Source organism: Urtica dioica, chromosome 3 (genome assembly GCF_054948205.1).
Source record: "Urtica dioica subsp. dioica isolate 48M chromosome 3, U.dioica_male_clone48M_v1_H2, whole genome shotgun sequence".
Lineage (NCBI taxonomy): Eukaryota > Viridiplantae > Streptophyta > Magnoliopsida > Rosales > Urticaceae > Urtica > Urtica dioica.
Window position 1 is genome coordinate 36,818,892 of NC_142758.1, and position 16,631 is coordinate 36,835,522.

At 41.6% G+C, this 16,631-nt stretch overlaps 1 long non-coding RNA gene across 1 annotated transcript; it reads left to right on the forward strand.

Annotated features, from left to right (window-relative positions):
* Nucleotides 1–1,035: 1,035 nt before the first annotated feature.
* Nucleotides 1,036–2,676, forward strand: LOC149402681 (uncharacterized). The gene is made up of 4 exons (XR_016296126.1): nucleotides 1,036–1,393; nucleotides 1,610–1,678; nucleotides 1,756–2,035; nucleotides 2,646–2,676. It is a non-coding gene; the product is annotated as an uncharacterized LOC149402681 (long non-coding RNA).
* Nucleotides 2,677–16,631: the final 13,955 nt, after the last annotated feature.

The following is a 16,631-nucleotide window of genomic DNA, read 5'->3' on the forward strand; positions in this document are numbered from 1 at the left end:
AAATGTAAACTTACATAACGTGCGGAGGCTTCAGGAGTCAGCCATTCGGACTTGTCGGACTGATGTTGGCGCTTGTAGTTCGCAAACAAGCTCTCGAAAGCGCCTGTCTCGACGCTCTTCTGCATGTAAACAAAACTTGAAGTGTTAGATAATTTTAACGATTTGATGTATCATATAAACATAAAACTTATGTTCTTCATGCGGTGGGTCGAGAACCCAATCGTTCCCTGTCGAGTCTTCGTCTTCTTCTTCGCGCAATTCGCCTTGTTCTTCGCTTGAATGGCCTGTAATATAAGTAACCGTACATGTAAAGAACAAATCGTTTAATAAAAGGGTAAACACATATTTAACGTAAATGATTTGATTACCTTAAATTCATCGCTCGTATATCGTTGTATCAGCGTCTCCCATTCAGTGTCGAGCTTAACGGTCCTCGGTTTCAGCGACCGCGCCACCTGTACGCTGCTCTTGCAGTCGATGTCGAACCATGACCGCAAGGTATGCCTCCAATCGCAAAGATGGGTCTTCGCGTCTCGAATGATTGCCGCATCGACAATCGCCTTCTTCTTCCCGGTTGCATCCCCATCGACTCGAATGTCGTACTTGTCTCGAATCGCTGCTCGGATCTCGGCCTCCTTCGCCGGTCCCACGTTCGCATTCGTCCACCTTGGGACCGTAGGCGAGATCTTGTCTCGGACGACCAACCCGAGCGTGTTCGCGAACGTCGCGAGATCCGGATCCATCTCGCGCTCTGGCTGCAAGACACTACAACAAATACAGTTTTTCGGTGCGGATGACTTTTGGGTGCGACTTTTCGCACCTAAAAGTCGCACCAAAATTACTTTCGAGTGCGACTTTTCGCACCAAAATGTCACTAAAGTCGCACAAAAAATTTCGCTGATTTTTTTAAATTTGGGTGCGAAAAGTCGCACCTAAAAGTTTATCATACCTTTGGGTGCGACAAAGTCGCACCCAAAAGTCCAAAACATTTGGTCTAACAATTTAGCGGGATTTTGTTCCCTCTTATTTGTTTTTTTTTTTTTTAGGGATTCCCTCTTATTTGTTTTCACCAAAGAATCGGGAAAGGAAAAAAGAAAGAAGAAAAGAAAAGAAGAGAGAAAGGGAAAGAGAGAGACCGAGAGAATGAGAGAGAGAGAGAGCCGAGAGAAGAGTATCGGCGCCGATGGAGACCGAGAGACCGAGAGAGAGGAAGAGAGCGAGGGAGTGAGCCCGCGGAGGAAGAGCGAGGCCGACAGCCACCGAGACCGGGCCACTGGACGCGCGCGCGGGCTGAGAAGAAGCGAGCGCCGCCGCGAGCCGCTGAGCGCGCCGCCCACGAGGAGACGCCGGAGAGCGAGAGAAGTAACGTCCGGGAGTTGATTTCGCGAGCAAGGTAAGGAGATTTCATTCTCAGCCAAGAATTTCGAAAGTTAGGGTTGAGAGTTTGATTTGGGGGTTTTGATTTCGGAGTGAAATCTGAGGTTTTGGCTTGGTTGTGATGTTCATTGAGAGTTTTCGAGTTGCGTGGTCGCAGCGACGCGGTTGTTGTCGGAGGAAACACCGTGCGATGGATGTTAATGTATCTGATTTTCCTGCGTGTGTGGTGCAGCTTGAAACACTGTTGAAGTTTTTTCCTATTCCATCGTATAGGAATCTCACTCTTCAATGTTTGACTGAGGTACGTCTTGTCTGTTTTAGGTGAAATCTTTTTTGAATTATGTCCGGTTTTCATTTTTGGCTGTTCTGTTTTTTCAGGTTGCTGCTCTGAGTTTTGGAGACTTATGATGTTTTTGGCAATAAACATAATAAGGTAAAAGTAACGAACGAATAGGGACCTTTTTTGCGTGATAACTGATAACTACAGAAGAAGAAGAAGAAGAAGAAGAAGAAGGTGAAAGAGGAAAGGAAAGGGAACCTGAGAGCTTTTTGAATTTCATCGGTTCTATCTGTGTGGTAGTAATTAGGTCGGAGCAAGAGACACAAATGGAAGCATTTCAGAGGATTAGAGTTGACAATCCAATTGTCGAAATGGATGGTACAAACCCCTTTTTTATTTTCTCGCTTTCTTCGAGCTCAAATCGTTGTTTCAGATTCTTACTCTGTCAAAGTTTCAAGCTTTCTTAGTAGGGATGCCATATAATTCACACGTTCTCACTGGAAAATGCAAGACTGAATTGCAAAACCCAATTTTTTATTTTATTTTTTTTAATTTTTTTTTATGTGTGGCCATGTTTCTGATCTTAGGGTGTTAAAATAATGATACGTCAATCCACTCAACAAGTTCTGATATATATAAGAACTCAACAAGTTCAACTTCATGACAAATCACTCTAGTTAGATCCATAAAATAATTAGACTAAAAGAATTGAGCTAGTCAAAGTATGCTTCTAGATATGCATATGCTTTCTTCAACTATTGCCGTGTAGACATTGTTAAGGGCACATAGTTAGTAAATTTGAATTTTCCTCTAAGCTGCGAATCGAAACAATTATGTAATTAAATCCTTCATGTCATCTGCCCATAAGAAAATTAATTCTGATTGTCAACTTTAAACCTTGGAAGATTATGTATACATATATAAGCTTTTATCTTTCACTTGCAATACTAGATTCCGTCTTAACATGTGTTTTACTTTTATATCAAAGGTGATGAAATGACAAGAGTATTTTGGCAATCATAGAGCAAGGACTAACTTTATATAATTGTAATTTTCCTTTCCAGGTTGGACAAAGCCAATATGTATTGGAAGGCATGCTTTCGGAGATCAGTACCGAGCAACTGATACAGTCATTAAAGGGCCTGGGAAACTCAAATTAGTTTTTGGTAAGTTCCCAGAAAAAGGATACAGGAATTATCTCCATTAAAAGAGGGAGAATCATAGTTTATTTATTTATATTAACGTTTTGCACCGACTACGACTACAACTATTATATCAACAAAATCACATTCTATGAATTGCAGAATCTAAGGAATATGGATGTTGGTTTTTTCGGGAGACGATGAAGGACAATGATGTTCTTGTTCAATGGAAATGATGTTCTTGTTCAATACATGATAGACTCGAGTTTCTTCCTCCCATGGTTTCAGCCAGATAAATATTTTTTCAAATTGCTAAATTCATATGAAGCGGTTTTGTTAGATATAGGATGTTGGTTGCACTAACTATAATATTTAGGTATAATTTTTATTTTTCATTCTGTGTATTCTGTGTATTATGGACCATTTAGGTATAATTTTTATTTTTCAATCAAGCAATTCAATATAACAAGTTTCATTCAGCCTTTTATTTTTAATTGCTTAATTGCTTATAACAGGTTTCATTAAATTAAATCAAGTAATGTCATTTAATTGCATTTTATTTTATAAATAAATTAAGAATCAAAGTCACTTTCAAATCAGATGACAACTAAATCACAGTTAACAATTACATTTTTCAAAGATTTAAAGTCACTTTATAATAGAGCGACGTCTAAAGCACTATTTTTTTCCCCAAAACTGACTATCGGGTGCGACTTTTGACTATCGGGTGCGACTTTGTCGCACCCAATGCTCTTTTACCCGCCTTTTCCACGGATTTTGGTGACATTTTAGGTGCGACTTTAGGTGCGGAAAGTCGCACCGAAATGTCGCACCCGAAAGTCAAGACTTTTGGGTGCGACTTTTCGCACCCAAGACTTTTAGGTGCGAACTTTCGGGTGCGGAAATGTCGCACCCAAAGTCGCACCTAAAGATATCTTTGGGTGCGAAAATTGACTTTTGGGTGCGAAAAAAGTCGCACCCAAAGGTCTATTTTGTACTAGTGAGAATGACTGAAACTCCTCGTTATAAACGACGACTTCCTTCACCCCGGGGCGCCGTGCACGCTCAGATCGAATCCCGACCGTCGGCCCACGCACGGCCGGTTCGATATGCTCGTCTTCTTCTTCGACGCCATCACGTACGGGCGCCGACTGGCAATAATTCGGGAGACGGGCTAAGAAGTCATCCCCGCCTCCGCTGCCTCCAGCGACTGTAGCCGCAGCCATCTGAAATTCAAAACAAAATACGATCCTACCGAAATTTCGGCAGAACCTCCCCTATAAACTTAACAACCCGGCATCAGCCTTTAACTTTAAAACCTGCATAGAAACATCCTAAAACTAAATCCAACCTCAGTGGTTCGATCATTTTTAAATCTATAAACAACTAATTAATTTCACATTTTTAGTCATTTCTAACAAAAATTAAATCCAATTTCAATTTCAATCCATAACCAATTAATTAATTTCACATAAACTACCTAATTTTCGTTAAACTAATTCATTAATTTAAGTTTGTTACCTTTAGAGAATCGGTTAGTAATTACCTTTAAACTAATTCGTTAAACTACCTTTAATTCATTAATTCATACATAAACTACACAAACTTAAACAATTTTAAATTTTCTAATCGTAATTAACAAAATTACATTTCCTAATTTATTAATCTCTAATCTACTATACTTATATACATAATTAATCTCTAATCCTAATTTACAATTTTAAATTATCAAACATCCTAAATTATATCGTAATTAAATCCTAAATACTAAATTATATACTAAATTATATCCTAAATACTTATATCCTAAATAATTATATATATAATTATAACTAATTATATATATAACTAATTATGTAAATACTTATATCCTGTATAATTATAACTAATTATATAAATACTTATATCTATATACTAAATTATGTAATTATATAAAATATAACTTATATATATATATAAATATTTATAACACCAAAATAAGCATAATATCACAATTTTTATAACTAATTCATACAATTCCATTTATTTATAACTAATTTAAATAATTTAAATTACCTAATATAAATAACTATATACTAATTAATACAATTCCATTTATTTATATAAAGTTATATATATATATAAATAACTAATATATATAACTAATATATTAATTATATAAATAACTAATATATATATATATATAAAGTTATAAAAAAAAAAACTTACCGGGGAGTAGAGGACGGTGGACGAGGACGAGGAAGAGCAGCGCAAGTTGCCGGACCGGGGTGGACGAGGACGAGGACGGCGTCGGCGGCGGAGCGGCGGCGGAGCTGCAGACAGGAGAGAGATGTGAGGAGAGAGAGAGATGTGAGGAGAGAGAGAAGTGAGGAGAGAGAGACTTACCGGGGAGGTAGAGATCGGCGTCGACGGCGTCGGCGACACACGGCGGAGGAGGCACACGGCGGAGGAGGAGAAAACAGAGGGAAAAAATTCGATTTTAGGGTTTGGGAGCGAATGAGGGAACTGATACGCGACCTGGTATTTAAAGACATTTACCGACGATTAACTCGTCGCTAAATGTTTAAAATTCGTAGCTAAATGAACTTAAATTTTCAGTTCATAAACCAGGCATTTAGCGACGATTTACTCGTCGCTAATAGATTTTTTACACATTTAGCGACAATAAAATCGTCGCTAAATCATTTCATTTAAATTATTTTGGGGGGATTTTTCTCTCTTTGAATTTCGTTAAATTTCGAAATTAATTCCAAACTATTAGCGACGATTTAATCGTCGCTAATTGTTTCCCCGCGAACTTAGCGACGAATTTACACATTTAGCGACGATAAATTCGTCGCTAATTATCTTTGCCGCCAAACTTTAGAAGTTTTGGCACCAAATAATTAGCGACGGAATTATCGTCGCTAAAAGGTTGATTAGCGACGAAAAATTAGCGACGATTTAGTCGTCGCTAATACTTTCGTCGCTAAATGTCATATTTCTAGTAGTGGCTATCTAACTTCGTCTTCAGACCATGCTTGATGGTTTTGTTGACAGCTTTGACTAGTCCGTTTGCTTTGCGGACGGACTAGCGTAGAAAATACTTTGTTAATACCATATGTTTTACAAAAATTTCGGAAAGAATCGTTGTGAAATTGGGTTCGGTAGTCGGATATAATATTGACTAGGATTCCGAATCTTGTTATGATATTTTTCCAGACAAATTTTTCTATATTATGTGTAATGATCTTATTCAACGGTTCGACTTCGACCCATTTGAAAAGTAATCAATAGCTACAATGGTGTACATGCAACCTCCTTTTTCTGCAGGCAAGGCCCCGATAAGATGTATCCCCCATTCTGCGAATGGTACCAGGCAGGCTAGAGGAATGAGAGGAGAAAGGGGTAGACGCGGGATTTTGGAGAATTTTTTGCACTTTTGGCATTTCTATACCATATCCCGAGTGTCCTTCTTCATGGTGGGACTTGCCAAGACGTGTGTTGGCTTATTTGGAAAACTAGGTCTCTTTCCTCAACGCTTGAGTGTTGGATCTGGATGATGGGGATAAGATCGGAGGCGGATCCCATAGTGGGTAGCATAGCCAAGGTGTCTGCCTCTTCATTCACAGCTCAAGGAATTTGGGTGGTCTCGCAGCTTTTAAACTCTTGTATGAGGTTATGTGCTTTTTCGGCATACTGCAACATCTTTTCGCCTTTTGTCTGAAATTCGTTTTATATTTGATTAATTATTAACGGAGAGTCCGAGTAAACTTTTAGCCTTTTGATTTCTAAATCTTTAGCTATTTCTAGTCCATGAATCATGACTTCGTACTCGGCCTCGTTATTAGATGCATTAAAAAGGAATTTTAAAGTAAATTTTACCTTGCATCCGTCTAGTCCGGTGAGAGCCATTCCTACTTCAGCACCTTTCTCGTTTGTCGCGCCGTCCACGTGCATTTCCCATATGGGGTACTCGAATGGTCTGTACGTGAACTCAACGATGAAATCCGCCACAGCCTGTCCTTTAATGGGTGGACGAGGTTTGAATCGGATGTCGTATTGCATTAGCTCGATTGACCACTTCATGAGCCTTCCCGAGACGTCTAGCTTCTAGAGGATTTGTCGTAGCAGGAAGTTCATCAGTACCATGATGGGATGCAGCAGGAAGTAGTGTTTTAGCTTCCTCAAGCTGGTTATGTGGGCAAAAGCTAGTTTTTCCAGCTCTGGATATCTTCCTTCCGCTTCGAAGTATAATACACTGGAACCTGGTGCTTCCTACATCTCCAAGGGCTCTCCATCTTCTACCTTTCTTAAGGTGAAGACCAAGCGAGGTGCTCCTTCAAGGACTCGAGATCCTTGTTGCATTGCTCGGTCCATTCGAACATTTTATTTACGAGCCTTTGATATGTGGCTCCAGCATTCTTTAATCCAAATGGCATTACTGTAGAACAGCAAAGTCCTCGGTCCGTTATGAACGAGGTATGATCTTGGTCGGGGTCATACATTGGGATTTGATAATATCCCGAGTAGACATCCATGAAACTTAACAGTTCATGCTCGGCTATAGCATCTACTAATTGATCTATCCTCGACATTGGCAAGCTATCTTTGTTGGAATAGATCTATGGTTTAAGAAAAGATTATCGCTTCTAGCAAGCGGCGGAATATAAAAATTTCTTTAAAAATTGTAAAACGTTTTTACTACCTAGACAAAGTGCATGAGCGTATAATTTAAAATTTTAAAACTACTTTGATTTTTCACTCGGTACCAACCTTGAATGGAGCTTGAGAGTTGAGAAGCCTTAGGAAGGTTGAATCGATTGTCTCCCCACTCAGCTCGCCTCCCACTAATCTTCTTGAACCTGTGAGTAACCACAAACGTTTCTACCACTAGAGTCTTTCGAGTATGGTTAGGATTTAGTGTGTGGGCACTTTTAAACACTATGACTCAAGAACTTGTCTTGGAGACAAAGAGATAAAACAAAACACTAGGTCTAATGAGGACCTAGGTTCCAAAACAAAAGAACAAGAAGAGAGATAGAGAAAGGGGGGGGGGGGGGGGGGGGGGGGGGGGGGGAGTATGGTTAGGATTTAGTGTGTGGGCACTTTTAAACACTATGACTCAAGAACTTGTCTTGGAGACAAAGAGATAAAACAAAACACTAGGTCTAATGAGGACCTAGGTTCCAAAACAAAAGAACAAGAAGAGAGATAGAGAGAGGGGGGGGGGGGGGGGCAACTATTCTAGAGAGAGAGGCTCTCAATCTCTAAAATTGTATGTTGTGAATTGTGAATGAGGTGGGGTATTTATAGGAGGAGGGATTATCTTGAAAAGGTAGTATCCTCTTTTCCATTGAATATCACATCTTCATGAGCAAATCCTAGTTTCATCTTTTCCCTCATGGACGTCCAACATATGCCATCAACGCACATGGATTTGTTTCCTCATTAGTTTTGCCTCTCTCATGGCCGCCCACTTTCATTCCTCATAGAGCAAATTTGTTTCCTCTTTTTCTTTTGGCAAGTATCTTCATACATCAATGCGCAAAAAAAAACTCTCTTTGTCTCTTGGGTTGGACAATTTCGAGAGCTTCTAGAACATGGTTCTAGATGTTTCTTTATTTGTTTATGACAATATAAGAAAAGCCCATGTAGAATTTTCACATAAAACTCCATGAAATGATATTCAACCCTCAAGGCCCAGTATAATATATTGGCCGTGTGACTAAATCAATTTTCATCATATGACAATGTCAAAAAACTTATTTATTGACATTCATACCGTCTTATGTCCAAAAGGACAAAAATACCCTTTAGACAATTTTCGTAAAACTTGTCTAGTTCAACATTTGAACTTGTTTTGACTTAGCTTACTTGTTTAACTAATCCTACTCTAATTACTTGTGGTAGTGACCTCATGGATCCAAATGAACAAAGCTTGAGCTAGCATACTTGGACTAAAAAATTCACAAACCTTTTCCTAGCTCTAGCTTAATGTCAACTGACCCCACTAAAGAGTTGACACTAAGAATCTCTCGGTTCAAATGAATATATTTTCTACTCAAGAATTCAACTTAATTTTGATGAGTGGATCCATTGAGTATTATCTATGTTTACCCTTAATGAATATCATCAGCTAGACGAGATTTACAAAATTACCATTTTACCCTTCTAGCTATTATTTCCTCAACTCCTTTGTCGCTAGTGAATAAGTTCGAAACAATGTATTGACGGGGAGCTAACAAGTCACATTGATTTATCAAAAAGAGTCATAACTCAATTTGGACACTAGCCAGTTCATTCATTCACATTCCAAGGAACAAAGCATGAGGTGATATACATTGCATTTCAGCAATCTTGTACATGAATTCCATATCTATGAGATCTTCACGAAGTTACTCATGACATCTTCATAACTCAGTACTTCACCAATAAGTCTTGTCTATATCACATAGTTAATCTAGAACTCTGACTTTCTCAAATAAGAATACGTAAGCTATGGAATGACATGTCTCATTTCAGGATTGAGGTCAGCATGATGCAATTCATACATAGTGACTTCGAGACATTAGAGGTTAAATGGTTTGTTCTTATTCTGTCTATAGTAGTGGATTGGTCAATTCAGTACCTTCAGAAGATACTCAGGAAGAACTATATAGTCTCCAACTCTCTATGCCTCATAACCAGACATCATAGATTCTGCTAGCAATCGTACTGAGATCACTATTCATTTGATCCTTATATTGCGAATATATTGTTTTAAGCAAACCATGAAGAGTTTGTTCATGCAAATCTACATTTGTCTCTTCATATGTTGTTAGGTTTATTTAAGGACTAAAGACTATAGTTTATCATAAAGCTTCAAACAAACAAGGAATAATGAATGAACGTTTAACTTTATTACATCAAATGTACATAAGTAAATACTACTACTCTTCTTATGGGCACCATTGACAACAAACTCCCACTTGACTAAAAGAAGATGTGAGTAGTCCTTCATGCCTAATCCCTCGCGATGCTGGTCGAAGACCTTGTTCGCTAAGGCCTTGGTAAATGGATCTGCCAGGTTGTCCACTGTCGAGATCTTCTTCACCACCATGTATCTGCGCTGCACAATCTCGAATCAAATGGTATTCCCTCTCAATATGTTTAGAGTGCTTATGGCTTCGAGGTTCCTTTAAGTTAGTGATAGCCCCACTGTTATCACAATAAAGGGTCATGGGCTCGTCGATGTTTGGAACGACTTCCAAATACTTAAGGAATTTTCTGAGCCATACAGCCTCATTGGATGCTTCACAAGAAACCACATATTCTGCTTCCATTGTGGAATCAGAAATGCAAGATTGCTTAATACTCCTCCACACAACAGCTCCACCATTAAGGATGAACCCAAAGTGGATTTCCTGGAATCCTTATCCGCTTGAAAATCGTAGTCGGTATATCCCGTCATAGTCAGGTCAGTACCTGAATCTGTAAGCATCAAGTTCCTAGTTCTCCGAAGATACTTAAGAACATGCTTCATAGCAATCCAGTGCTCGGATCCCGGGTTGGATTGAAAACGGCTAACTACGCCAACTGCGAAGCAGATATCTGGCCTAGTGCAAAGCTTAGCATACATGAGACTTCCAACGGCTGAGGCGTAAAGAATTTTTCTCATGTCCTCAATCTCTTGTGCAGTCTTGGGAGACTGGTCTTTAGAGAGTGAGACTCCATGCCTAAAGGGTGTTTGGCCCTTCTTGGAGTCTTGCATCGAAAAGCGATCCATCACCGTATCAATATATCGAATTGCTTTGCTCTTCCGATCTCGAAAGATTTGGGTCCCCAGATTGTACGCGGCTTCTCCTAGATCCTTCATATCGAATTGCTTTGCTAGCCAGACCTTAACCTCAGATAACTTATCCACATCATTAACCTCAGGAAGGCAGTCTTGACATCAATTTGCCAGATTTCATAATCGAGACCTGCAGTTATGGATAGAAGTATGCGGATCGATTTAAGCATCGCGACTGGTGAGAAGGTTTCTTCATAGTCAATCCATTCCTTTTGGGTGTAACCCTTAGCCATAAGTCATACTTTGAACGTCTCGACATTCCCATCTGGACCCCTTTTCTTCTTGTATATCCACTTACATCCTACGGGTTTAATCCTTTCGGGAAGGTCTACAAGTTTCCAGAATTTGTTGACGTACATCGAGTGCATTTCAACTTTCATGGCGTCAAGCCAAAGGTTTGATTCAGAAGGCTAAGAGAGTATCCCCGTAAGACATGTACCTGTCAGGCTTTTGAGTAGCCTTCTCACTACGTCGAAGTACTACATGACGAGGTTCTGATGAGTTATGTTGTGTATCAATTGGGGTAAGAACAATTCTTACAGATGAGGTAGAAGCATCCTCACCCAACTTTTCTTCAAGCCCAATTTTGCTTCTAGGTTTTACATCTTTCATAAACTCCTCCTCAAGGAAACGAGCGTTCATGGAAAATCTTGTCATCCTCGGGACTATAGAATGTGAAACCTTTGGTTTCCTTCGGATATCCAATGAATAGACACAATTCTGCCCTACTAGACAACTGGCTAGTCTTTTCCCTTAGCCCATGTGCAGGGCAACCCCAAAATCGGATGTTGGCCTAGATTTTACTTTACGGCCAGTCCATCGTTCATATTGAGTACCATGAACCGTTTTAGATGGGACTTGGTTCAAAATGTAAGATGCTGTATCGAGGGCATATCCCCAAAAGGAAAGAGGGAGTGATGACTAACTCATCATTGATCTAACCATCTCCATTAGAGTTCGGTTCCTCGCTCTAACACTCCATTTTGTTGAGGTGTGCCAGGTGCTGTAAGCTAAGAAGCTATACCTTCTTCTTTAAGAAAGTCATCAAACTCTCCAGACATATACTTACCACCTCGATCGGATCGAAGGGTTTTGATCTGTTTGCCTGTTCGCTTTTCCATTAAAGCCCGGAAGACCTTAAATATGTCAAAGGTCTCGGAGTTGTGTTTGAGCAAATAGACAAAACCGTATCTTGAGTAATCATCGGTGAAGGTAAAGAAGTATTCGTATCCTCCCCGTGCCTGTGTACTGAGCGGACAACATACATCAGAGTGTACAAGTTCCAACAACTCAGCGGCGCTTCGACACTTAGATAAGAAAGGTCTCCTAGTCATTTTTCCTTCTATACAAGATTCACAAGTAGGTAGCGAACCTATTGCAGAGGCTTGGAGTGGACCGTCCCTCATAAGTGTCTTAATCCTGTCTAGACTGATATAACCAAGTCTTAAGTGCCAGAGATATGTTGATTTTATTAGATCGGAGGAATAAGAAAGTTTGATCCTCTTTGGCTCCCTAACTAGATCATTATCTACTTCAGTGTCTAAAAGCGAAGCTTGCGTGGGATAAATGTGAAAGAGAGCTTTCTTCATACATGCATCAGTGATGAAAGAATTATTTCAAAGAGAAATAAGAATTCCATTCTTAACAAACTTTAAATAATAATCTTGCTCATAAAGACGAGCAACAGATATCAAGTTTTTTCCGAAGGAAGGAATACAATAAACATTATTCAAATTTAAAGTTCGATCTTCAAAAGACAGTGTCACTGATCCCACGGCCTTTGCTGACACCGAGCTCCCATCACCCCATCTGAAGGAGAAATCACCTTCCTCTAAGCTTTTGGTTTTCTTGAAAGCAGTCAAGGAACAACAAATATGGTTAGTAGCAGCGGAGTCAAGAAGTTGATACATTACCAGTTACTAAGCATCCTTCGGTAATAAGTATATTACTATTTTCCTTTGCTTTGAGGTAGGCAGGACAGTTCTTCTTCTCGGCCTTGCGAGGTCTCTTCTTAGATCCAGAGGTGGAGGCAGTAACATGTACCTCTCCATGAGTCCTCTTTTTCTTAGTGAGACCTTCAACAGTGTGAAACTCCTTCATAAGCTCGGTAACAATGTACTCTAGCTTGTTCATGGAGCAGTTTAGCTTGAAGGTATCGAAAGATTCGGGGAGAGTTTCCAATATGATATATATTTTGATCTCCCTATCGATTTTGGATCCTAGGATTTCCATCTCATTCAGGTAACTAATGATCAGCATCATATGGTCCCTCACCAGAGTCCCAAACTTCATACGACCGTTCATAAACTGTCGGACTGCTTGCTGTCTGGCCTGACGCCCTTGCCCTCTAAACATCTCATGGAGATTATAGAGCATGTCGGCGGCCGTCTCTATGTCACGTTGTTGCTTTTGCAGCACATTGTTCATCGATGCTAAAATATAGCATCTCGCAATTTCATCGGAACGGAGCCAGGCGGCCAAGGCGTCTTTGTCCTCTTGAGTCGAATCATCATTAGTTTGAGCAGGACACGGGGTGGTGAGTACCCAGTTGTGCTTGTTAACGGTAAGGACAATGTCAAGGTTACGTTTCCAATCAACGTAGTTTTTGGTTTCGAGTTTGTTTGAGGAAAGGATGGTTGAGAGAGGGTTGACAGACATGTTGCCGAAGTTAAGTTGAAACAAGTTTATGATTAGTCTTTTGGTTTAGGATTTAAGTTTTTAGGATGAATAAGACAGGAAAATCCAAAGGTGTTATGAACAAAATGACACTTTACTCCTTCGAGGGAAGGCCGCAACGAGTTTCCTTTCATAAGTAAATGACTCATCATTAATGCATAGCCAAGATGTCAATACATCATATTTGACTAGCCACCTTATAAAAAAGTTTGATCACTCACATCCTTTCTTAGGTCCTCGAGGGAGGATTACTAGGGATGGAGTCTAAGTGTGTAACTAACCACTTCGTCCAAAAGATCGACTTTGAAAAACAATCCACCGAGGGGAGGACTTGTCTCGTTGTCTCACTCTCGGATGTAGCTCATTGAGCAATGATCAGAGCAAAGCGCCGTTGAGTACTCTCGTTGAAGAGAGGGCCATGAGGGTGACTCTTAGTCTGGCGACAATTGCACTTTTCATTAGTGTTGGGGATCGTGGGTTGTAAACAACAAGTATAACCCTCCCACATAGTTTTTAGAGTTGGCACATCATCTCTTATAAGTTTGGAAACACATTTCCTAGTTATAGAGCGATAGAGTGGAATTCTGGAAAGGAATCTTAGATCTTCACGTTCAAGGAAGAGCAGTGTTAGTGCATAAAGGCACAAGTTACATACTCGGACATTTTCCTATTTTCTCTTCGGGAAAGTGCATGAGGGAAGTGTGAACTTCAACTCACTTGAACACCTGAAAGTTTGAGTTACACATCTTTATTTTGCTCGTCTTCGAGGAGACCTCCCAATCAAATTTTCAAAAGCATATAGATTTTGAACATATGTGATATAGATAGTTTTGAAAATATTTTCAAAAACATATATGATTTGGATGACAAAACATTTTCAAGTTTGAAAGTCAAAACGATTTACAACAATCAAACTAGTTTGTAAAGAAATTCAATTCAAGTAAATTTTTCAAAAATCAAAACATTTTAATATTTCACATTATGTATATTATCTTATGAAAAACAATTTGTCTCAAGGAAAGTTTTTCATTAGAGTTCTATAACTCATGGAGTGGGGTCCGAAATCCGAATTTCAAAAATTCTAAAAAACTCGACTTTCGGAGCAGCTGTGCACCTCGGAGTAAAATGGCAATAACAGACGGCTACGACATCCTTTTGACCTAAAACCAACGACATTGGAAAGAAGACAAACATTCCTTGAATTTGATTCAAGATTCAGTGAATTTCGAATTCTGAGCTGAGAGTTAGCCACTTTTACAGTAGGTTTTTCTCGAGCTCGAAGAAAACTGAAATAATTAACGGAACGTTTTAGAGAGTTGTTAAAGCTTTTATGTGTGTTTTATTAACATGGTAATAACATAGTATAAAATTATATAGCAACAAACATAAAACGAAACGAGTAAACAAACAAAACTAGCAAGACAATATAACTAGTCATGAAATTAACTGAAATTTCTCAAACTTAATAAAACACGTTTTTCATTATGAAAAAATTAAAAACTTTTAGAAATGATTCTAATGTGCTTAAATAACATCTTAAGGTCATAGAAAATCAACATGATTTTAAATTTAAAGACACGAGCGATAAATTAAAAAAATCTAAGAAAACAGTTCTAACTTGTCAAAAAACGAGTTATCTTTCGAAAACGATTGTCAAGCTCATAGTTTAATCACATGTACATGCTTAACTTCGACCATAGCTCAGATACTATTGACGCACGAAAATGAACAACGATTAAATACATCGGGCGGTTCGATCCAAGGCCAGAACAAGTGACCGCGTCCGGGCCAAAAATGGGAGCTCGTAGACCGAGCTGCACCCTCCAGACCCTGAGGTGTGTTTTGGGGGGTGTGACCGTGCCAAAGGTTGGCTGCCTACGTACCCTTTAGTCAGGATCAGGTCAGAACATAGTTCAATTTGAATGGTGGGGGCTATCTTGGTCTCGGAGGCTTGAGAATCCAAGGCTTTAGAGTAGGACCCGGCTCGTAGCTTCTCGTGAAGACTATAGAGGGGTCGCTTGCCTCGTATTTCGGAGTTCTAGCTCAAGGGCCAGGTGTGCCTGACCGAGGCAGCAGGGCTCTCGGCCAGGGGAGCAAGATCCTCCGGCCGAGGAGGCAGGGGCGCTCGGCCAGGGCAGCAGGACCCTCCGGCCGAGGCAACAGGGGCGCTCGGCCGGGGCAGCAGGGGCACCCGGCTGAGGCAGCAGGGGCACCCGGCCGAGGCAGCAGGAGCGTTCGGCCGAGGTAGCAAGGGCGCTCGGCCGGGGCAGCAGAGACGTCCGGCCGAGGCAGCAGGCGTGCTCGGCTGGGTTGCTGGAGTGCGCGTGGGCCGGGACGCCCGGGGGCACGGGAGCGCGCGTGGGCCGGAACGCGGGAGAGCGCGCGGGCCGGGACGCCGGAGGCGCGGGAGCGCGAGCGGGCCGGGACGCCCGAGGGCGTGAGAGCGCGCGCGGGCCGGGACTATCGGCGCGTAGGGCGCGCGCGGGCTAGGCACGCTAGGGCGCACGCTCAGGCCCATTGGGCCGGTGGCGCAGGTGCGTGCGCGGTTAGGCTGGCGCGCGCGCAGGCCCATCGGGCTGTGGGTGCGTCGGGGCACTCAGGCCTAGTGGGCCGGGGCCCGTTGGGCCTTCCGGCCGTAGAAGCCCGGCCGGGCTTGAATTGTTTTTGAATTTCGGTGTCCCGAAAACGACCGGTAACATTAACCCCCCAAGTTTACGGCTCGCGGGACGCAAGTCGTGAACTTTAGAAATTGAGAGGGCGTTGAGGTCATTTACCTTTGGTCGTGTGTGAACGCACATACACACACTTTTTTTTTTGTTGGCCGGACCCTATTGGCTACGTGCTTCATGGAGTGGCATTATCAGACGCGGCGTGCCATGACCGTGGAGGACTTCCGCAATCCGGTTGCTGTATTCCCTGCGCCTGGGCAGCCAGGGTTTCACATGGCCCGTGCCCGGGGCAACGTGAGGTTGGTCGAGGACAGTGACCCGCCTAGCCGCCGGGCGTGGGTGTGGGTCTCATCGGACGCCTTTGGTGAGGCGCCCCTTCGCTTTGGTCGTTTGGCCGACTTCCCAGCGGATGAGGGGGCAGCGGAGCTCCTCTTTGTGAGAGAGATATCGGGGATGTCTGAAGCCCGCAAAGCTGGCGAACGGTTCCGTTCTCTCGAGCTGATGGTGCTTAGCGGGTGGTTCCCGCCCTTTGCTCCGGGCATCGAGGCGGCGTGCCGGGCGAGCAGGCCCCCGAGTCCCGAGGCTCAGCCGGTCGTTTCTGCTTCTCGAGGTAATTTTACGGTTTTATAAATTTTTTGTTTGACAGGAACCTGACCTTTGCTGCTTTGCCTCGT